We start from the raw sequence: 26,050 nt of genomic DNA on the forward strand, positions 1-26,050 counted from the left end.
ATTCCTTTCTACTCGGGTTCATTCCATTCCATTCCGTTCCGTTCCGTTCTGATCCGTTCCATTCCTTTCTACTTGTGTTGATTCCATTCCATTCCATTCTATTCCATTGAATTCCATTCCATTCCATTCCATTCCATTCCATTACATGGAATTCCATTGAATTCCATTGAATTCCATTGAATTCCATTGAATTCCATTCCATTGAATTCCATTGAATTCCATTCCATTCCATTCCATGGAATTCCATTCCATTCCATTCCATTCCTTGGAATTCCATTCCATTCCATTCTATTCCATTCCATTGAATTCCATTCCATTCCATTCAATTGAATTCCATTCCATTCCATTCCATTCGATTCTATTCCATTCCATTGAATTCCATTCCATTCCATTGAATTCCATTCCATTTCATTCCATTCCATTCCGTTCCATTCCATTCCGTTCCATTCCATTCCATTCCTTTCCATTCCATTCCATTCCGTTCCTTTCCATTGAATTCCGTTCCATTGCATTGAATTCCGTTCCATTCCATTCCATTCCTTTCCGTTCCGTTCCGTTCCGTTCCGTTCCGTTCCGTTCTACTCGGGTTGATTCCATTCTATTCCATTCCATTCCATTCGATTCCATTCTATTCCATTCTATTCCATTCGATTCCATTCGATTCAATTCCATTCCATTCCATTCCATTCCATTCCATTCCATTCCATTCCATTCCATTCCATTGAATTCCATTCCATTCCATTCCGTTCCATTCCATTCCGTTCCATTCCATTCCATTCCATTCCATTACGTTCCGTTCCATTCCGTTCCATTCCGTTCCATTCCATTGAATTCCGATCCATTGCATTGAATTCCGTTCCATTCCATTCCATTCCTTTCCGTTCCGTTCCGTTCCGTTCCGTTCCGTTCTACTCGGATTGATTCCATTCTATTCCAATCCATTCCATTCGATTCCATTCGATTCCATTCGATTCCATTCGTTTCCATTCCATTCCATTCCATTCCATTGAATTCCATTCCATTCCATTCCATTCCATTCCATTCCATTCCATGGAATTCCGTTCCATTCCGTTCCGTTCCATTGAATTCCGTTCCGTTCCATTGAATTCCATTCCATTCCATTCCATCGAATTCCATTCCATTCCATTCCATTCCATTCCATTCCATTCCATTGAATTCCGTTCCATTCCATTGAATTCCATTCCATTCCGTTCCATTCCATTGAATTCCGTTCCGTTCCGTTCCGTTCCATTCCGTTCTACTCGGGTTGATTCCATTCTATTCCATTCCAATCCACTCGATTCCATTCCATTCCATTCCATTCCATTCCATTCCATTCCGTTCTACTCGGGTTCATTCCATTCCATTCCTTTCCGTTCCGTTCCGTTCCGTTCCGTTCCGTTCTACTCGGGTTGATTCCATTCTATTCCATTCCATTCCATTCGATTCCATTCTATTCCATTCGATTCCATTCGATTCAATTCGATTCGATTCCATTCCATTCCATTCCATTCCATTGCATTCCATTGAATTCCATTCCATTCCATGGAATTCCATTCCATTCCATTCCATTCCATTCCATTCCATTCCATTCCATTCCATTCCATTCCATTCCATCGAATTCCATTCCATTCCATTCCATTCCATTCCATTCAATTCCATTCGATTCCATTCGATTCCATTCGATTCCATTCGATTCCATTCCATTCCATTCCATTCCATTGAATTCCATTCCATTCCATTCCATTCCATTCCATTGAATTCCATTCGATTCCATTCTACTCGGGTTGATTCCATTCTATTACATTCCATTCCATTCGATTCCATTCGATTCCATTTGATTCCATTCGATTCCATTCTATTCCATTCCATTCCATTGAATTCCGTTCCATTCCATTCCATTCCATTCCATTCCATTCCATTGAATTCCATTACATTGAATTCCATTCCATTCCATTCCATTCCATGGAATTCCATTCCATTCCGTTCCGTTCTGTTCCGTTCCGTACCGTTCCATTCCATTCCATTCCATTCCATTGAATTCCGTTCCATTCCATTGAATTCCATTCCATTCCGTTCCATTCCATTGAATTCCGTTCCGTTCCGTTCCGTTCCGTTCCTTTCCGTTCCATTCCGTTCCCTTCCATTCCATTCCGTTCTACTCGGGTTCATTCCATTCCATTCCTTTCCGTTCCGTTCTTTTCCGTTCCGTTCCGTTCCGTTCCGTTCTACTCGGGTTGATTCCATTCTATTCCATTCCATTCCATTCGATTCCATTCTATTCCATTCGATTCCATTCTATTCAATTCGATTCCATTCCATTCCATTCCATTCCATTCCATTCCATTGAATTCCATTCCATTCCATTCCGTTCCATTCCATTCCGTTCCATTCCATTCCATTCCATTCCATTCCATTCCATTCCATTACATTCCGTTCCATTCCGTTCCATTCCATTGAATTCCGATCCATTGCATTGAATTCCGTTCCATTCCATTCCATTCCTTTCCGTTCCGTTCCGTTCTGTTCCGTTCTACTCGGGTTGATTCCATTCTATTCCATTCCATTCCATTCGATTCCATTCTATTCCATTCGATTCCATTCGATTCAATTCGATTCGATTCCATTCCATTCCATTCCATTCCATTCCATTCCATTGAATTCCATTCCATTCCATAGAATTCCATTCCATTCCATTCCATTCCATTCCATTCCATTCCATTGAATTCCATTCCATTCCATTGAATTCCATTCCATTCCATTCCATTCGATTCCATTCCATTCCATGGAATTCCATTCCATTCGATTCCATTCCATTCCATGGAATTCCATTTCATTCCATTCCATTCCATTCCATTCCATTTCATTCCATTCCATTCCATTCCATTCCATTCCATTCCATAGAATTCTATTCCATTCCATTCCATTCCATTCCATTCCATTCCGTTCCATTCCATTCCATCGAATTCCATTCCATTCCATTCCATTCCATTCCATTCCATTCCATTCCATTCCATTCTACTAGGGTTGATTCCATTCTATTCCATTCCATTCCATTCGATTCCATTCGATTCCATTCGATTCCATTCGATTCCATTCCATTCCATTCCATTCCATTCAATTCCATTCCATTCCATTCCATTCCATTCCATTCCATTCCATTCCATTGAATTCCATTCCATTCCATTGAATTCCATTCCATTCCATTGAATTCCGTTCCATTCCATTCCTTTCCATTCCATTCCATTCCATTGAATTCCATTACATTGAATTCCATTCCATTCCATTCCATTCCATTGAATTCCATTCCATTCCATTGAATTCCATTCCATTCCATTCCGTTCGATTCCATTCCATTCCATGGAATTCCATTCCTTTCCATTCCATTCCATTCCTTTCCATTCCATTCCATTGAATTCCGTTCAATTCCATTCCATTGCATTCCATTCCATTCCATTCCATTGAATTCCATTCCATTCCATTCGATTCCATTCGATTCCATTCCATTCCATTCCATTCTATTCCATTGAATTCCATTCCATTCCATTCCATTCCATTCCATTCCATTGAATTCCGTTCCGTTCCGTTCCGTTCCGTTCCGTTCCATTCCGTTCCATTCCGTTCCATTCCGTTCTACTCGGGTTGATTCCATTCTATTCCATTCCATTCCATTCGATTCCATTCCATTCCATTCCATTCCATTCCATTCCGTTCTACTCGGGTTCATTCCATTCCATTCCGTTCCGTTCCGTTCCGTTCCGTTCCATTCCTTTCTACTTGTGTTGATTCCATTCCATTCCATTCTATTCCATAGAATTCCATTCCATTCCATTCCATTCCATTCCATTACATGGAATTCCATGGAATTCCATTCCATTCCATTCCATTCCATTCCATTGAATTCCATTCCATTCCATTCCATTCCATTCCATTCCATTCTACTCGGGTTGATTCCATTCTATTCCATTCCATTCCATTCCATTCAATTGAATTCCATTCCATTCCATTCCATTCCATTCCATTCCATTCCATTGAATTCCATTCCATTCCTTTGAATTCCATTCCATTCCATTCCATTCCATTGAATTCCGTTCCATTCCATTCCTTTCCATTCCATTCCATTCCATTGAATTCCATTACATTGAATTCCATTCCATTCCATTCCATTCCATTGAATTCCATTCCATTCCATAGAATTCCATTCCATTCCATTCCATTCGATTCCATTCCATTCCATGGAATTCCATTCCATTCGATTCCATTCCATTCCATGGAATTCCATTTCATTCCATTCCATTCCATTCCATTCCATTCCATTCCATAGAATTCTATTCCATTCCATTCCATTCCATTCCATTCCATTCCGTTCCATTCCATTCCATCGAATTCCATTCCATTCCATTCCATTCCATTCCATTCCATTCCATTCCATTCCATTCCATTCTACTAGGGTTGATTCCATTCTATTCCATTCCATTCCATTCGATTCCATTCGATTCCATTCGATTCCATTCGATTCCATTCCATTCCATTCCATTCCATTCAATTCCATTCCATTCCATTCCATTCCATTCCATTCCATTCCATTCCATTGAATTCCATTCCATTCCATTGAATTCCATTCCATTCCATTCCATTCCATTGAATTCCGTTCCATTCCATTCCTTTCCATTCCATTCCATTCCATTGAATTCCATTACATTGAATTCCATTCCATTCCATTCCATTCCATTGAATTCCATTCCATTCCATTGAATTCCATTCCATTCCATTCCGTTCGATTCCATTCCATTCCATGGAATTCCATTCCTTTCCATTCCATTCCATTCCTTTCCATTCCATTCCATTGAATTCCGTTCAATTCCATTCCATTGCATTCCATTCCATTCCATTCCATTGAATTCCATTCCATTCCATTCGATTCCATTCGATTCCATTCCATTCCATTCCATTCTATTCCATTGAATTCCATTCCATTCCATTCCATTCCATTCCATTCCATTGAATTCCGTTCCGTTCCGTTCCGTTCCGTTCCATTCCGTTCCATTCCGTTCCATTCCGTTCTACTCGGGTTGATTCCATTCTATTCCATTCCATTCCATTCGATTCCATTCCATTCCATTCCATTCCATTCCATTCCGTTCTACTCGGGTTCATTCCATTCCATTCCGTTCCGTTCCGTTCCGTTCCGTTCCATTCCTTTCTACTTGTGTTGATTCCATTCCATTCCATTCTATTCCATAGAATTCCATTCCATTCCATTCCATTCCATTCCATTACATGGAATTCCATGGAATTCCATTCCATTCCATTCCATTCCATTCCATTGAATTCCATTCCATTCCATTCCATTCCATTCCATTCCATTCTACTCGGGTTGATTCCATTCTATTCCATTCCATTCCATTCCATTCAATTGAATTCCATTCCATTCCATTCCATTCCATTCCATTCCATTCCATTGAATTCCATTCCATTCCATTGAATTCCATTCCATTCCATTCCATTCCATTGAATTCCGTTCCATTCCATTCCTTTCCATTCCATTCCATTCCATTGAATTCCATTACATTGAATTCCATTCCATTCCATTCCATTCCATTGAATTCCATTCCATTCCATAGAATTCCATTCCATTCCATTCCATTCGATTCCATTCCATTCCATGGAATTCCATTCCTTTCCATTCCATTCCATTCCATTCCATTCCATTCCATTGAATTCCATTGAATTCCATTCCATTCCATTGAATTCCATTCCTTTCCATTCCATTCCATTGAATTCCGTTCAATTCCATTCCATTCCATTCCATTCCATTCCATTCCATTCGAATTCCATTCCATTCCATTCCATTCCATTCCATTCCTTTCCATTCCATTCCATTCTACTCGGGTTGATTCCATTCTATTCCATTCCATCGAATTCCATTCCATTCCATTCCATTCCATTCCATTCCATTCCATTCCATTCCATTCGATTCCATTCGATTCCATTCGATTCCATTCGATTCCATTCCATTCCATTCCATTCCGTTCCGTTCCATTCCGTTCCATTCCGTTCCATTCCATTGAATTCCGTTCCATTGCATTGAATTCCGTTCCATTCCATTCCATTCCTTTCCGTTCCGTTCCGTTCCGTTCCGTTCCGTTCTACTCGGGTTGATTCCATTCTATTCCATTCCATTCCATTCGATTCCATTCTATTCCATTCGATTCCTTTCGATTCAATTCAATTCCATTCCATTCCATTCCATTGAATTCCATTCCATTCCATTGAATTCCATTCCATTCCATTCCATTCCATTCCATTCCATTGAATTCCACTCCATTCCATTGAATTCCATTCCATTCCATTCCATTCGATTCCATTCCATTCAATGGAATTCCATTCCATTCCATTCCATTCCATTCCATTGAATTCCATTGAAATCCATTGAATTCCATTGAATTCCATTCCATTCCATTGAATTCCATTCCTTTCCATTCCATTCCATTGAATTCCGTTCAATTCCATTCCATTGCATTCCATTCCATTCCATTCCATTCGAATTCCATTCCATTCCATTCCTTTCCATTCCATTCCATTCCATTCCATTCCATTCTACTCGGGTTGATTCCATTCTATTCCATTCCATTCCATTCGATTCCATTCGATTCCTTTCGATTCCATTCGATTCCATTCCATTCCATTCCATTCCATTGAATTCCATTCCATTCCATTCCATTCCATTCCATTCCATTCCATTCTACTCGGGTTGATTCCATTCTATTCCATTCCATTCCATTCGATTCCATTCGATTCCTTTCGATTCCATTCGATTCGATTCCATTCCATTCCATTCCATCGAATTTCATTCCATTCCATTCCATTCCATTCCATTCCATTCCATTCCATTCCATTCCATTCCATTCCATTCCATTCCATTCTACTCGGGTTGATTCCATTCTATTACATTCCATTCCATTCGATTCCATTCGATTCCATTCGATTCCATTCGATTCCATTTAATTCCATTCCATTCAATTGAATTCCATTCCATTCCATTCCATTCCATTACATTCCATTCCATTCCATTCCATTCCATTTCATTCCATTCCATTCTACTCGGGTTGATTCCATTCTATTACATTCCATTCCATTCGATTCCATTCGATTCCATTCGATTCCATTCGATTCCATTCCATTCGATTCCATTCAATTGAATTCCATTCCATTCCATTCCATTCCATTCCATTCCATTCCATTCCATTCCATTCCATTGAATTCCATTCCATTCCATTGAATTCCATTCCATTACATTCCATTCCATTGAATTCCATTCCATTCCATTCCATTCCATTCCATTCCATTGAATTCCATTCCATTCCATTCCATTCCATTGAATTCCGTTCCATTCCATTCCATTCCATTCCATTCCATTCCATTGAATTCCATTCCATTGAATTCCATTCCATTCCATACCATTCCACTGAATTCCATTCCATTCCATTCCGTTCCGTTCCGTTCCGTTCCGTTCCGTTCCATTCCATTCCATTCCATTCCATTGAATTCCATTCCATTCCATTGAATTCCATTCCATTCCGTTCCATTCCATTGAATTCCGTTCCGTTCCGTTCCGTTCCGTTCCGTTCCATTCCGTTCCATTCTGTTCCATTCCGTTCTACTCGGGTTGATTCCATTCTATTCCATTCCATTCCATTCGATTCCATTCCATTCCATTCCATTCCATTCCATTCCATTCCATCGAATTCCATTCCATTCCATTGAATTCCATTCCATTCCATTCCATTCCATTCCATTCCATTCCATTCCATCGAATTCCATTCCATTCCATTCCATTCCATTCCATTCCATTCCATTCCATTCCATTCCATTCGATTCCATTCGATTCCATTCGATTCCATTCGATTCCATTCCATTCCATTCCATTCCGTTCCGTTCCATTCCGTTCCATTCCGTCCCATTCCATTGAATTCCGTTCCATTGCATTGAATTCCGTTCCATTCCATTCCATTCCTTTCCGTTCCGTTCCGTTCCGTTCCGCTCCGTTCTACTCGGGTTGATTCCATTCTATTCCATTCCATTCCATTCGATTCCATTCTATTCCATTCGATTCCATTCGATTCAATTCGATTCCATTCCATTCCATTCCATTCCATTCCATTCCATTGAATTCCATTCCATTCCATTGAATTCCATTCCATTCCATTCCATTCCATTCCATTCCATTCCATTGAATTCCATTCCATTCCATTGAATTCCATTCCATTCCATTCCATTCGATTCCATTCCATTCCATGGAATTCCATTCCATTCCATTCCATTCCATTCCATTCCATGGAATTCCATTGAATTCCATTGAATTCCATTCCATTCCATTGAATTCCATTCCTTTCTATTCCATTCCATTGAATTCCGTTCAATTCCATTCCATTGCATTCCATTCCATTCCATTCCATTCGAATTCCATTCCATTCCATTCCATTCCATTCCATTCCATTCCATTCTACTCGGGTTGATTCCATTCTATTCCATTCCATTCCATTCGATTCCATTCGATTCCTTTCGATTCCATTCGATTCCATTCCATTCCATTCCATTCCACTGAATTCCATTCCATTCCATTCCATTCCATTCCATTCCATTCCATTCCATTCTACTCGGGTTGATTCCATTCTATTCCATTCCATTCCATTCGATTCCATTCGATTCCTTTCGATTCCATTCGATTCCATTCCATTCCATTCCATTCCATCGAATTCCATTCCATTCCATTCCATTCCATTCCATTCCATTCCATTCCATTCCATTCCATTCTACTCGGGTTGATTCCATTCTATTACATTCCATTCCATTCGATTCCATTCGATTCCATTCGATTCCATTTGATTCCATTCCATTCCATTCCATTCAATTGAATTCCATTCCATTCCATTCCATTCCATTCCATTCCATTCCATTCCATTCCATTCTACTCGGGATGATTCCATTCTATTACATTCCATTCCATTCGATTCCATTCGATTCCATTAGATTCCTTTCGATTCCATTCCATTCGATTCCATTCAATTGAATTCCATTCCATTCCATTCCATTCCATTCCATTCCATTCCATTGAATTCCATTCCATTCCATTGAATTCCATTCCATTACATTCCATTCCATTGAATTCCATTCCATTCCATTCCATTCCACTCCATTCCATTCCATTCCATTCCATTGAATTCCATTACATTCAATTCCATTCCATTCCATTCCATTCCATGGAATTCCATTCCATTCTGTTCCGTTCCGTTCCGTTCCATTCCATTCCATTCCATTCCATTGAATTCCGTTCCATTCCATTGAATTCCATTCCATTCCGTTCCATTCCATTGAATTCCGTTCCGTTCCGTTCCGTTCCGTTCCATTCCGTTCCATTCCGTTCCTTTCCGTTCTACTCGGGTTGATTCCATTCTATTCCATTCCATTCCATTCGATTCCATTCCATTCCATTCCATTCCATTCCATTCCATTCCTTTCTACTCGGGTTCATTCCATTCCATTCCGTTCCGTTCCGTTCTGATCCGTTCCATTCCTTTCTACTTGTGTTGATTCCATTCCATTCCATTCTATTCCATTGAATTCCATTCCATTCCATTCCATTCCATTCCATTACATGGAATTCCATTGAATTCCATTGAATTCCATTGAATTCCATTGAATTCCATTCCATTGAATTCCATTGAATTCCATTCCATTCCATTCCATGGAATTCCATTCCATTCCATTCCATTCCTTGGAATTCCATTCCATTCCATTCTATTCCATTCCATTGAATTCCATTCCATTCCATTCAATTGAATTCCATTCCATTCCATTCCATTCGATTCCGTTCCATTCCATTGAATTCCATTCCATTCCATTGAATTCCATTCCATTTCATTCCATTCCATTCCGTTCCATTCCATTCCGTTCCATTCCATTCCATTCCTTTCCATTCCATTCCATTCCGTTCCATTCCATTGAATTCCGTTCCATTGCATTGAATTCCGTTCCATTCCATTCCATTCCTTTCCGTTCCGTTCCGTTCCGTTCCGTTCCGTTCCGTTCTACTCGGGTTGATTCCATTCTATTCCATTCCATTCCATTCGATTCCATTCTATTCCATTCTATTCCATTCGATTCCATTCGATTCAATTCGATTCCATTCCATTCCATTCCATTCCATTCCATTCCATTCCATTCCATTCCATTGAATTCCATTCCATTCCATTCCGTTCCATTCCATTCCGTTCCATTCCATTCCATTCCATTCCATTACGTTCCGTTCCATTCCGTTCCATTCCGTTCCATTCCATTGAATTCCGATCCATTGCATTGAATTCCGTTCCATTCCATTCCATTCCTTTCCGTTCCGTTCCGTTCCGTTCCGTTCCGTTCCGTTCTACTCGGATTGATTCCATTCTATTCCAATCCATTCCATTCGATTCCATTCGATTCCATTCGATTCCATTCGTTTCCATTCCATTCCATTCCATTCCATTGAATTCCATTCCATTCCATTCCATTCCATTCCATTCCATTCCATGGAATTCCGTTCCATTCCGTTCCGTTCCATTGAATTCCGTTCCGTTCCATTGAATTCCATTCCATTCCATTCCATCGAATTCCATTCCATTCCATTCCATTCCATTCCATTCCATTCCATTGAATTCCGTTCCATTCCATTGAATTCCATTCCATTCCGTTCCATTCCATTGAATTCCGTTCCGTTCCGTTCCGTTCCATTCCGTTCTACTCGGGTTGATTCCATTCTATTCCATTCCAATCCACTCGATTCCATTCCATTCCATTCCATTCCATTCCATTCCATTCCGTTCTACTCGGGTTCATTCCATTCCATTCCTTTCCGTTCCGTTCCGTTCCGTTCCGTTCCGTTCCGTTCTACTCGGGTTGATTCCATTCTATTCCATTCCATTCCATTCGATTCCATTCTATTCCATTCGATTCCATTCGATTCAATTCGATTCGATTCCATTCCATTCCATTCCATTCCATTGCATTCCATTGAATTCCATTCCATTCCATGGAATTCCATTCCATTCCATTCCATTCCATTCCATTCCATTCCATTCCATTCCATTCCATTCCATCGAATTCCATTCCATTCCATTCCATTCCATTCCATTCAATTCCATTCGATTCCATTCGATTCCATTCGATTCCATTCCATTCCATTCCATTCCATTCCATTGAATTCCATTCCATTCCATTCCATTCCATTGAATTCCATTCGATTCCATTCTACTCGGGTTGATTCCATTCTATTACATTCCATTCCATTCGATTCCATTCGATTCCATTCGATTCCATTCGATTCCATTCTATTCCATTCCATTCCATTGAATTCCGTTCCATTCCATTCCATTCCATTCCATTCCATTCCATTCCATTGAATTCCATTACATTGAATTCCATTCCATTCCATTCCATTCCATGGAATTCCATTCCATTCCGTTCCGTTCTGTTCCGTTCCGTACCGTTCCATTCCATTCCATTCCATTCCATTGAATTCCGTTCCATTCCATTGAATTCCATTCCATTCCGTTCCATTCCATTGAATTCCGTTCCGTTCCGTTCCGTTCCATTCCGTTCCCTTCCATTCCATTCCGTTCTACTCGGGTTCATTCCATTCCATTCCTTTCCGTTCCGTTCCGTTCCGTTCCGTTCCGTTCCGTTCCGTTCTACTCGGGTTGATTCCATTCTATTCCATTCCATTCCATTCGATTCCATTCTATTCCATTCGATTCCATTCTATTCAATTCGATTCCATTCCATTCCATTCCATTCCATTCCATTCCATTCCATTGAATTCCATTCCATTCCATTCCGTTCCATTCCATTCCGTTCCATTCCATTCCATTCCATTCCATTCCATTCCATTACATTCCGTTCCATTCCGTTCCATTCCATTGAATTCCGATCCATTGCATTGAATTCCGTTCCATTCCATTCCATTCCTTTCCGTTCCGTTCCGTTCTGTTCCGTTCTACTCGGGTTGATTCCATTCTATTCCATTCCATTCCATTCGATTCCATTCTATTCCATTCGATTCCATTCGATTCAATTCGATTCGATTCCATTCCATTCCATTCCATTCCATTCCATTCCATTGAATTCCATTCCATTCCATAGAATTCCATTCCATTCCATTCCATTCCATTCCATTCCATTCCATTCCATTGAATTCCATTCCATTCCATTGAATTCCATTCCATTCCATTCCATTCGATTCCATTCCATTCCATGGAATTCCATTCCATTCGATTCCATTCCATTCCATGGAATTCCATTTCATTCCATTCCATTCCATTCCATTCCATTCCATTCCATTCCATAGAATTCCATTCCATTCCATTCCATTCCATTCCATTCCATTCCATTCCGTTCCATTCCATTCCATCGAATTCCATTCCATTCCATTCCATTCCATTCCATTCCATTCCATTCCATTCCATTCTACTAGGGTTGATTCCATTCTATTCCATTCCATTCCATTCGATTCCATTCGATTCCATTCGATTCCATTCGATTCCATTCCATTCCATTCAATTCCATTCCATTCCATTCCATTCCATTCCATTCCATTCCATTCCATTCCATTGAATTCCATTCCATTCCATTGAATTCCATTCCATTCCATTCCATTCCATTGAATTCCGTTCCATTCCATTCCTTTCCATTCCATTCCATTCCATTGAATTCCATTACATTGAATTCCATTCCATTCCATTCCATTCCATTGAATTCCATTCCATTCCATTGAATTCCATTCCATTCCATTCCATCGAATTCCATTCCATTCCATTCCATTCCATTCCATTCCATTCCATTGAATTCCGTTCCATTCCATTGAATTCCATTCCATTCCGTTCCATTCCATTGAATTCCGTTCCGTTCCGTTCCGTTCCATTCCGTTCTACTCGGGTTGATTCCATTCTATTCCATTCCAATCCACTCGATTCCATTCCATTCCATTCCATTCCATTCCATTCCATTCCGTTCTACTCGGGTTCATTCCATTCCATTCCTTTCCGTTCCGTTCCGTTCCGTTCCGTTCCGTTCTACTCGGGTTGATTCCATTCTATTCCATTCCATTCCATTCGATTCCATTCTATTCCATTCGATTCCATTCGATTCAATTCGATTCGATTCCATTCCATTCCATTCCATTCCATTGCATTCCATTGAATTCCATTCCATTCCATGGAATTCCATTCCATTCCATTCCATTCCATTCCATTCCATTCCATTCCATTCCATTCCATTCCATTCCATCGAATTCCATTCCATTCCATTCCATTCCATTCCATTCAATTCCATTCGATTCCATTCGATTCCATTCGATTCCATTCGATTCCATTCCATTCCATTCCATTCCATTGAATTCCATTCCATTCCATTCCATTCCATTCCATTGAATTCCATTCGATTCCATTCTACTCGGGTTGATTCCATTCTATTACATTCCATTCCATTCGATTCCATTCGATTCCATTTGATTCCATTCGATTCCATTCTATTCCATTCCATTCCATTGAATTCTGTTCCATTCCATTCCATTCCATTCCATTCCATTCCATTGAATTCCATTACATTGAATTCCATTCCATTCCATTCCATTCCATGGAATTCCATTCCATTCCGTTCCGTTCTGTTCCGTTCCGTACCGTTCCATTCCATTCCATTCCATTCCATTGAATTCCGTTCCATTCCATTGAATTCCATTCCATTCCGTTCCATTCCATTGAATTCCGTTCCGTTCCGTTCCGTTCCGTTCCTTTCCGTTCCATTCCGTTCCCTTCCATTCCATTCCGTTCTACTCGGGTTCATTCCATTCCATTCCTTTCCGTTCCGTTCTTTTCCGTTCCGTTCCGTTCCGTTCCGTTCTACTCGGGTTGATTCCATTCTATTCCATTCCATTCCATTCGATTCCATTCTATTCCATTCGATTCCATTCTATTCAATTCGATTCCATTCCATTCCATTCCATTCCATTCCATTCCATTGAATTCCATTCCATTCCATTCCGTTCCATTCCATTCCGTTCCATTCCATTCCATTCCATTCCATTCCATTCCATTCCATTACATTCCGTTCCATTCCGTTCCATTCCATTGAATTCCGATCCATTGCATTGAATTCCGTTCCATTCCATTCCATTCCTTTCCGTTCCGTTCCGTTCTGTTCCGTTCTACTCGGGTTGATTCCATTCTATTCCATTCCATTCCATTCGATTCCATTCTATTCCATTCGATTCCATTCGATTCAATTCGATTCGATTCCATTCCATTCCATTCCATTCCATTCCATTCCATTGAATTCCATTCCATTCCATAGAATTCCATTCCATTCCATTCCATTCCATTCCATTCCATTCCATTGAATTCCATTCCATTCCATTGAATTCCATTCCATTCCATTCCATTCGATTCCATTCCATTCCATGGAATTCCATTCCATTCGATTCCATTCCATTCCATGGAATTCCATTTCATTCCATTCCATTCCATTCCATTCCATTTCATTCCATTCCATTCCATTCCATTCCATTCCATTCCATAGAATTCTATTCCATTCCATTCCATTCCATTCCATTCCATTCCGTTCCATTCCATTCCATCGAATTCCATTCCATTCCATTCCATTCCATTCCATTCCATTCCATTCCATTCCATTCTACTAGGGTTGATTCCATTCTATTCCATTCCATTCCATTCGATTCCATTCGATTCCATTCGATTCCATTCGATTCCATTCCATTCCATTCCATTCCATTCAATTCCATTCCATTCCATTCCATTCCATTCCATTCCATTCCATTCCATTGAATTCCATTCCATTCCATTGAATTCCATTCCATTCCATTGAATTCCGTTCCATTCCATTCCTTTCCATTCCATTCCATTCCATTGAATTCCATTACATTGAATTCCATTCCATTCCATTCCATTCCATTGAATTCCATTCCATTCCATTGAATTCCATTCCATTCCATTCCGTTCGATTCCATTCCATTCCATGGAATTCCATTCCTTTCCATTCCATTCCATTCCTTTCCATTCCATTCCATTGAATTCCGTTCAATTCCATTCCATTGCATTCCATTCCATTCCATTCCATTGAATTCCATTCCATTCCATTCGATTCCATTCGATTCCATTCCATTCCATTCCATTCTATTCCATTGAATTCCATTCCATTCCATTCCATTCCATTCCATTCCATTGAATTCCGTTCCGTTCCGTTCCGTTCCGTTCCGTTCCATTCCGTTCCATTCCGTTCCATTCCGTTCTACTCGGGTTGATTCCATTCTATTCCATTCCATTCCATTCGATTCCATTCCATTCCATTCCATTCCATTCCATTCCGTTCTACTCGGGTTCATTCCATTCCATTCCGTTCCGTTCCGTTCCGTTCCGTTCCATTCCTTTCTACTTGTGTTGATTCCATTCCATTCCATTCTATTCCATAGAATTCCATTCCATTCCATTCCATTCCATTCCATTACATGGAATTCCATGGAATTCCATTCCATTCCATTCCATTCCATTCCATTGAATTCCATTCCATTCCATTCCATTCCATTCCATTCCATTCTACTCGGGTTGATTCCATTCTATTCCATTCCATTCCATTCCATTCAATTGAATTCCATTCCATTCCATTCCATTCCATTCCATTCCATTCCATTGAATTCCATTCCATTCCTTTGAATTCCATTCCATTCCATTCCATTCCATTGAATTCCGTTCCATTCCATTCCTTTCCATTCCATTCCATTCCATTGAATTCCATTACATTGAATTCCATTCCATTCCATTCCATTCCATTGAATTCCATTCCATTCCATAGAATTCCATTCCATTCCATTCCATTCGATTCCATTCCATTCCATGGAATTCCATTCCATTCGATTCCATTCCATTCCATGGAATTCCATTTCATTCCATTCCATTCCATTCCATTCCATTCCATTCCATAGAATTCTATTCCATTCCATTCCATTCCATTCCATTCCATTCCGTTCCATTCCATTCTATCGAATTCCATTCCATTCCATTCCATTCCATTCCATTCCATTCCATTCCATTCCATTCCATTCTACTAGGGTTGATTCCATTCTATTCCATTCCATTCCATTCGATTCCATTCGATTCCATTCGATTCCATTCGATTCCATTCCATTCCATTCCATTCCATTCAATTCCATTCCATTCCATTCCATTCCATTCCATTCCATTCCATTCCATTGAATTCCATTCCATTCCATTGAATTCCATTCCATTCCATTCCATTCCATTGAATTCCGTTCCATTCCATTCCTTTCCATTCCATTCCATTCCATTGAATTCCATTACATTGAATTCCATTCCATTCCATTCCATTCCATTGAATTCCATTCCATTCCATTGAATTCCATTCCATTCCATTCCGTTCGATTCCATTCCATTCCATGGAATTCCATTCCTTTCCATTCCATTCCATTCCTTTCCATTCCATTCCATTGAATTCCGTTCAATTCCATTCCATTGCATTCCATTCCATTCCATTCCATTGAATTCCATTCCATTCCATTCGATTCCATTCGATTCCATTCCATTCCATTCCATTCTATTCCATTGAATTCCATTCCATTCCATTCCATTCCATTCCATTCCATTGAATTCCGTTCCGTTCCGTTCCGTTCCGTTCCATTCCGTTCCATTCCGTTCCATTCCGTTCTACTCGGGTTGATTCCATTCTATTCCATTCCATTCCATTCGATTCCATTCCATTCCATTCCATTCCATTCCATTCCGTTCTACTCGGGTTCATTCCATTCCATTCCGTTCCGTTCCGTTCCGTTCCGTTCCATTCCTTTCTACTTGTGTTGATTCCATTCCATTCCATTCTATTCCATAGAATTCCATTCCATTCCATTCCATTCCATTCCATTACATGGAATTCCATGGAATTCCATTCCATTCCATTCCATTCCATTCCATTGAATTCCATTCCATTCCATTCCATTCCATTCCATTCCATTCTACTCGGGTTGATTCCATTCTATTCCATTCCATTCCATTCCATTCAATTGAATTCCATTCCATTCCATTCCATTCCATTCCATTCCATTCCATTGAATTCCATTCCATTCCATTGAATTCCATTCCATTCCATTCCATTCCATTGAATTCCGTTCCATTCCATTCCTTTCCATTCCATTCCATTCCATTGAATTCCATTACATTGAATTCCATTCCATTCCATTCCATTCCATTGAATTCCATTCCATTCCATAGAATTCCATTCCATTCCATTCCATTCGATTCCATTCCATTCCATGGAATTCCATTCCTTTCCATTCCATTCCATTCCATTCCATTCCATTCCATTGAATTCCATTGAATTCCATTCCATTCCATTGAATTCCATTCCTTTCCATTCCATTCCATTGAATTCCGTTCAATTCCATTCCATTCCATTCCATTCCATTCCATTCCATTCGAATTCCATTCCATTCCATTCCATTCCATTCCATTCCTTTCCATTCCATTCCATTCTACTCGGGTTGATTCCATTCTATTCCATTCCATCGAATTCCATTCCATTCCATTCCATTCCATTCCATTCCATTCCATTCCATTCCATTCGATTCCATTCGATTCCATTCGATTCCATTCGATTCCATTCCATTCCATTCCATTCCGTTCCGTTCCATTCCGTTCCATTCCGTTCCATTCCATTGAATTCCGTTCCATTGCATTGAATTCCGTTCCATTCCATTCCATTCCTTTCCGTTCCGTTCCGTTCCGTTCCGTTCCGTTCTACTCGGGTTGATTCCATTCTATTCCATTCCATTCCATTCGATTCCATTCTATTCCATTCGATTCCTTTCGATTCAATTCAATTCCATTCCATTCCATTCCATTCCATTCCATTGAATTCCATTCCATTCCATTGAATTCCATTCCATTCCATTCCATTCCATTCCATTCCATTGAATTCCACTCCATTCCATTGAATTCCATTCCATTCCATTCCATTCGATTCCATTCCATTCAATGGAATTCCATTCCATTCCATTCCATTCCATTCCATTGAATTCCATTGAAATCCATTGAATTCCATTGAATTCCATTCCATTCCATTGAATTCCATTCCTTTCCATTCCATTCCATTGAATTCCGTTCAATTCCATTCCATTGCATTCCATTCCATTCCATTCCATTCGAATTCCATTCCATTCCATTCCTTTCCATTCCATTCCATTCCATTCCATTCCATTCTACTCGGGTTGATTCCATTCTATTCCATTCCATTCCATTCGATTCCATTCGATTCCTTTCGATTCCATTCGATTCCATTCCATTCCATTCCATTCCATTGAATTCCATTCCATTCCATTCCATTCCATTCCATTCCATTCCATTCTACTCGGGTTGATTCCATTCTATTCCATTCCATTCCATTCGATTCCATTCGATTCCTTTCGATTCCATTCGATTCGATTCCATTCCATTCCATTCCATCGAATTTCATTCCATTCCATTCCATTCCATTCCATTCCATTCCATTCCATTCCATTCCATTCCATTCCATTCCATTCCATTCTACTCGGGTTGATTCCATTCTATTACATTCCATTCCATTCGATTCCATTCGATTCCATTCGATTCCATTCGATTCCATTTAATTCCATTCCATTCAATTGAATTCCATTCCATTCCATTCCATTCCATTACATTCCATTCCATTCCATTCCATTCCATTTCATTCCATTCCATTCTACTCGGGTTGATTCCATTCTATTACATTCCATTCCATTCGATTCCATTCGATTCCATTCGATTCCATTCGATTCCATTCCATTCGATTCCATTCAATTGAATTCCATTCCATTCCATTCCATTCCATTCCATTCCATTCCATTCCATTCCATTCCATTGAATTCCATTCCATTCCATTGAATTCCATTCCATTACATTCCATTCCATTGAATTCCATTCCATTCCATTCCATTCCATTGAATTCCATTCCATTCCATTCCATTCCATTGAATTCCGTTCCATTCCATTCCATTCCATTCCATTCCATTCCATTGAATTCCATTCCATTGAATTCCATTCCATTCCATACCATTCCACTGAATTCCATTCCATTCCATTCCGTTCCGTTCCGTTCCGTTCCGTTCCGTTCCATTCCATTCCATTCCATTCCATTGAATTCCATTCCATTCCATTGAATTCCATTCCATTCCGTTCCATTCCATTGAATTCCGTTCCGTTCCGTTCCGTTCCGTTCCGTTCCATTCCGTTCCATTCTGTTCCATTCCGTTCTACTCGGGTTGATTCCATTCTATTCCATTCCATTCCATTCGATTCCATTCCATTCCATTCCATTCCATTCCATTCCATTCCATCGAATTCCATTCCATTCCATTGAATTCCATTCCATTCCATTCCATTCCATTCCATTCCATTCCATTCCATCGAATTCCATTCCATTCCATTCCATTCCATTCCATTCCATTCCATTCCATTCCATTCCATTCGATTCCATTCGATTCCATTCGATTCCATTCGATTCCATTCCATTCCATTCCATTCCGTTCCGTTCCATTCCGTTCCATTCCGTCCCATTCCATTGAATTCCGTTCCATTGCATTGAATTCCGTTCCATTCCATTCCATTCCTTTCCGTTCCGTTCCGTTCCGTTCCGCTCCGTTCTACTCGGGTTGATTCCATTCTATTCCATTCCATTCCATTCGATTCCATTCTATTCCATTCGATTCCATTCGATTCAATTCGATTCCATTCCATTCCATTCCATTCCATTCCATTCCATTGAATTCCATTCCATTCCATTGAATTCCATTCCATTCCATTCCATTCCATTCCATTCCATTCCATTGAATTCCATTCCATTCCATTGAATTCCATTCCATTCCATTCCATTCGATTCCATTCCATTCCATGGAATTCCATTCCATTCCATTCCATTCCATTCCATTCCATGGAATTCCATTGAATTCCATTGAATTCCATTCCATTCCATTGAATTCCATTCCTTTCTATTCCATTCCATTGAATTCCGTTCAATTCCATTCCATTGCATTCCATTCCATTCCATTCCATTCGAATTCCATTCCATTCCATTCCATTCCATTCCATTCCATTCCATTCTACTCGGGTTGATTCCATTCTATTCCATTCCATTCCATTCGATTCCATTCGATTCCTTTCGATTCCATTCGATTCCATTCCATTCCATTCCATTCCACTGAATTCCATTCCATTCCATTCCATTCCATTCCATTCCATTCCATTCCATTCTACTCGGGTTGATTCCATTCTATTCCATTCCATTCCATTCGATTCCATTCGATTCCTTTCGATTCCATTCGATTCCATTCCATTCCATTCCATTCCATCGAATTCCATTCCATTCCATTCCATTCCATTCCATTCCATTCCATTCCATTCCATTCCATTCTACTCGGGTTGATTCCATTCTATTACATTCCATTCCATTCGATTCCATTCGATTCCATTCGATTCCATTTGATTCCATTCCATTCCATTCCATTCAATTGAATTCCATTCCATTCCATTCCATTCCATTCCATTCCATTCCATTCCATTCCATTCCATTCTACTCGGGATGATTCCATTCTATTACATTCCATTCCATTCGATTCCATTCGATTCCATTAGATTCCTTTCGATTCCATTCCATTCAATTCCATTCAATTGAATTCCATTCCATTCCATTCCATTCCATTCCATTCCATTCCATTGAATTCCATTCCATTCCATTGAATTCCATTCCATTACATTCCATTCCATTGAATTCCATTCCATTCCATTCCATTCCACTCCATTCCATTCCATTCCATTCCATTGAATTCCATTACATTCAATTCCATTCCATTCCATTCCATTCCATGGAATTCCATTCCATTCTGTTCCGTTCCGTTCCGTTCCATTCCATTCCATTCCATTCCATTGAATTCCGTTCCATTCCATTGAATTCCATTCCATTCCGTTCCATTCCATTGAATTCCGTTCCGTTCCGTTCCGTTCCGTTCCATTCCGTTCCATTCCGTTCCTTTCCGTTCTACTCGGGTTGATTCCATTCTATTCCATTCCATTCCATTCGATTCCATTCCATTCCATTCCATTCCATTCCATTCCATTCCTTTCTACTCGGGTTCATTCCATTCCATTCCGTTCCGTTCCGTTCTGATCCGTTCCATTCCTTTCTACTTGTGTTGATTCCATTCCATTCCATTCTATTCCATTGAATTCCATTCCATTCCATTCCATTCCATTCCATTACATGGAATTCCATTGAATTCCATTGAATTCCATTGAATTCCATTGAATTCCATTCCATTGAATTCCATTGAATTCCATTCCATTCCATTCCATGGAATTCCATTCCATTCCATTCCATTCCTTGGAATTCCATTCCATTCCATTCTATTCCATTCCATTGAATTCCATTCCATTCCATTCAATTGAATTCCATTCCATTCCATTCCATTCGATTCCGTTCCATTCCATTGAATTCCATTCCATTCCATTGAATTCCATTCCATTTCATTCCATTCCATTCCGTTCCATTCCATTCCGTTCCATTCCATTCCATTCCTTTCCATTCCATTCCATTCCGTTCCATTCCATTGAATTCCGTTCCATTGCATTGAATTCCGTTCCATTCCATTCCATTCCTTTCCGTTCCGTTCCGTTCCGTTCCGTTCCGTTCCGTTCTACTCGGGTTGATTCCATTCTATTCCATTCCATTCCATTCGATTCCATTCTATTCCATTCTATTCCATTCGATTCCATTCGATTCAATTCGATTCCATTCCATTCCATTCCATTCCATTCCATTCCATTCCATTCCATTCCATTCCATTCCATTCCATTCCATTCCATTCCATTCCATTGAATTCCATTCCATTCCATTCCGTTCCATTCCATTCCGTTCCATTCCATTCCATTCCATTCCATTACGTTCCGTTCCATTCCGTTCCATTCCGTTCCATTCCATTGAATTCCGATCCATTGCATTGAATTCCGTTCCATTCCATTCCATTCCTTTCCGTTCCGTTCCGTTCCGTTCCGTTCCGTTCCGTTCTACTCGGATTGATTCCATTCTATTCCAATCCATTCCATTCGATTCCATTCGATTCCATTCGATTCCATTCGTTTCCATTCCATTCCATTCCATTCCATTGAATTCCATTCCATTCCATTCCATTCCATTCCATTCCATTCCATGGAATTCCGTTCCATTCCGTTCCGTTCCATTGAATTCCGTTCCGTTCCATTGAATTCCATTCCATTCCATTCCATCGAATTCCATTCCATTCCATTCCATTCCATTCCATTCCATTCCATTGAATTCCGTTCCATTCCATTGAATTCCATTCCATTCCGTTCCATTCCATTGAATTCCGTTCCGTTCCGTTCCGTTCCATTCCGTTCTACTCGGGTTGATTCCATTCTATTCCATTCCAATCCACTCGATTCCATTCCATTCCATTCCATTCCATTCCATTCCATTCCGTTCTACTCGGGTTCATTCCATTCCATTCCTTTCCGTTCCGTTCCGTTCCGTTCCGTTCCGTTCCGTTCTACTCGGGTTGATTCCATTCTATTCCATTCCATTCCATTCGATTCCATTCTATTCCATTCGATTCCATTCGATTCAATTCGATTCGATTCCATTCCATTCCATTCCATTCCATTGCATTCCATTGAATTCCATTCCATTCCATGGAATTCCATTCCATTCCATTCCATTCCATTCCATTCCATTCCATTCCATTCCATTCCATTCCATCGAATTCCATTCCATTCCATTCCATTCCATTCCATTCAATTCCATTCGATTCCATTCGATTCCATTCGATTCCATTCCATTCCATTCCATTCCATTCCATTGAATTCCATTCCATTCCATTCCATTCCATTGAATTCCATTCGATTCCATTCTACTCGGGTTGATTCCATTCTATTACATTCCATTCCATTCGATTCCATTCGATTCCATTCGATTCCATTCGATTCCATTCTATTCCATTCCATTCCATTGAATTCCGTTCCATTCCATTCCATTCCATTCCATTCCATTCCATTCCATTGAATTCCATTACATTGAATTCCATTCCATTCCATTCCATTCCATGGAATTCCATTCCATTCCGTTCCGTTCTGTTCCGTTCCGTACCGTTCCATTCCATTCCATTCCATTCCATTGAATTCCGTTCCATTCCATTGAATTCCATTCCATTCCGTTCCATTCCATTGAATTCCGTTCCGTTCCGTTCCGTTCCATTCCGTTCCCTTCCATTCCATTCCGTTCTACTCGGGTTCATTCCATTCCATTCCTTTCCGTTCCGTTCCGTTCCGTTCCGTTCCGTTCCGTTCCGTTCTACTCGGGTTGATTCCATTCTATTCCATTCCATTCCATTCGATTCCATTCTATTCCATTCGATTCCATTCTATTCAATTCGATTCCATTCCATTCCATTCCATTCCATTCCATTCCATTCCATTGAATTCCATTCCATTCCATTCCGTTCCATTCCATTCCGTTCCATTCCATTCCATTCCATTCCATTCCATTCCATTACATTCCGTTCCATTCCGTTCCATTCCATTGAATTCCGATCCATTGCATTGAATTCCGTTCCATTCCATTCCATTCCTTTCCGTTCCGTTCCGTTCTGTTCCGTTCTACTCGGGTTGATTCCATTCTATTCCATTCCATTCCATTCGATTCCATTCTATTCCATTCGATTCCATTCGATTCAATTCGATTCGATTCCATTCCATTCCATTCCATTCCATTCCATTCCATTGAATTCCATTCCATTCCATAGAATTCCATTCCATTCCATTCCATTCCATTCCATTCCATTCCATTGAATTCCATTCCATTCCATTGAATTCCATTCCATTCCATTCCATTCGATTCCATTCCATTCCATGGAATTCCATTCCATTCGATTCCATTCCATTCCATGGAATTCCATTTCATTCCATTCCATTCCATTCCATTCCATTCCATTCCATTCCATTCCATAGAATTCCATTCCATTCCATTCCATTCCATTCCATTCCATTCCATTCCGTTCCATTCCATTCCATCGAATTCCATTCCATTCCATTCCATTCCATTCCATTCCATTCCATTCCATTCCATTCTACTAGGGTTGATTCCATTCTATTCCATTCCATTCCATTCGATTCCATTCGATTCCATTCGATTCCATTCGATTCCATTCCATTCCATTCAATTCCATTCCATTCCATTCCATTCCATTCCATTCCATTCCATTCCATTCCATTGAATTCCATTCCATTCCATTGAATTCCATTCCATTCCATTCCATTCCATTGAATTCCGTTCCATTCCATTCCTTTCCATTCCATTCCATTCCATTGAATTCCATTACATTGAATTCCATTCCATTCCATTCCATTCCATTGAATTCCATTCCATTCCATTGAATTCCATTCCATTCCATTCCGTTCGATTCCATTCCATTCCATGGAATTCCATTCCTTTCCATTCCATTCCATTCCTTTCCATTCCATTCCATTGAATTCCGTTCCATTCCATTGAATTCCATTCAATTCCATTCCATTGCATTCCATTCCATTCCATTCCATTGAATTCCATTCCATTCCATTCGATTCCATTCCATTCCATTCCATTCCATTCCATTCTATTCCATTGAATTCCATTCCATTCCATTCCATTCCATTCCATTCCATTGAATTCCGTTCCGTTCCGTTCCGTTCCGTTCCGTTCCATTCCGTTCCATTCCGTTCCATTCCGTTCTACTCGGGTTGATTCCATTCTATTCCATTCCATTCCATTCGATTCCATTAAATTCCATTCCATTCCATTCCATTCCGTTCTACTCGGGTTCATTCCATTCCATTCCGTTCCGTTCCGTTCCGTTCCATTCCTTTCTACTTGTGTTGATTCCATTCCATTCCATTCTATTCCATAGAATTCCATTCCATTCCATTCCATTCCATTCCATTACATGGAATTCCATGGAATTCCATTGAATTCCATTCCATGGAATTCCATTCCATTCCATTCCATTCCATTCCATTGAATTCCATTCCATTCCATTCCATTCCATTCCATTCCATTCTACTCGGGTTGATTCCATTCTATTCCATTCCATTCCATTCCATTCAATTGAATTCCATTCCATTCCATTCCATTCCATTCCATTCCATTCCATTGAATTCCATTCCATTCCATTGAATTCCATTCCATTCCATTCCATTCCATTGAATTCCGTTCCATTCCATTCCTTTCCATTCCATTCCATTCCATTGAATTCCATTACATTGAATTCCATTCCATTCCATTCCATTCCATTGAATTCCATTCCATTCCATAGAATTCCATTCCATTCCATTCCATTCGATTCCATTCCATTCCATGGAATTCCATTCCTTTCCATTCCATTCCATTCCATTCCATTCCATTCCATTGAATTCCATTGAATTCCATTCCATTCCATTGAATTCCATTCCTTTCCATTCCATTCCATTGAATTCCGTTCAATTCCATTCCATTCCATTCCATTCCATTCCATTCCATTCGAATTCCATTCCATTCCATTCCATTCCATTCCATTCCTTTCCATTCCATTCCATTCTACTCGGGTTGATTCCATTCTATTCCATTCCATCGAATTCCATTCCATTCCATTCCATTCCATTCCATTCCATTCCATTCCATTCGATTCCATTCGATTCCATTCGATTCCATTCGATTCCATTCCATTCCATTCCATTCCGTTCCGTTCCATTCCGTTCCATTCCGTTCCATTCCATTGAATTCCGTTCCATTGCATTGAATTCCGTTCCATTCCATTCCATTCCTTTCCGTTCCGTTCCGTTCCGTTCCGTTCCGTTCTACTCGGGTTGATTCCATTCTATTCCATTCCATTCCATTCGATTCCATTCTATTCCATTCGATT

The sequence above is a fragment of the Gorilla gorilla genome, chromosome 18 (assembly GCF_029281585.2).
Source record: "Gorilla gorilla gorilla isolate KB3781 chromosome 18, NHGRI_mGorGor1-v2.1_pri, whole genome shotgun sequence".
NCBI classification, from domain to species: domain Eukaryota; kingdom Metazoa; phylum Chordata; class Mammalia; order Primates; family Hominidae; genus Gorilla; species Gorilla gorilla.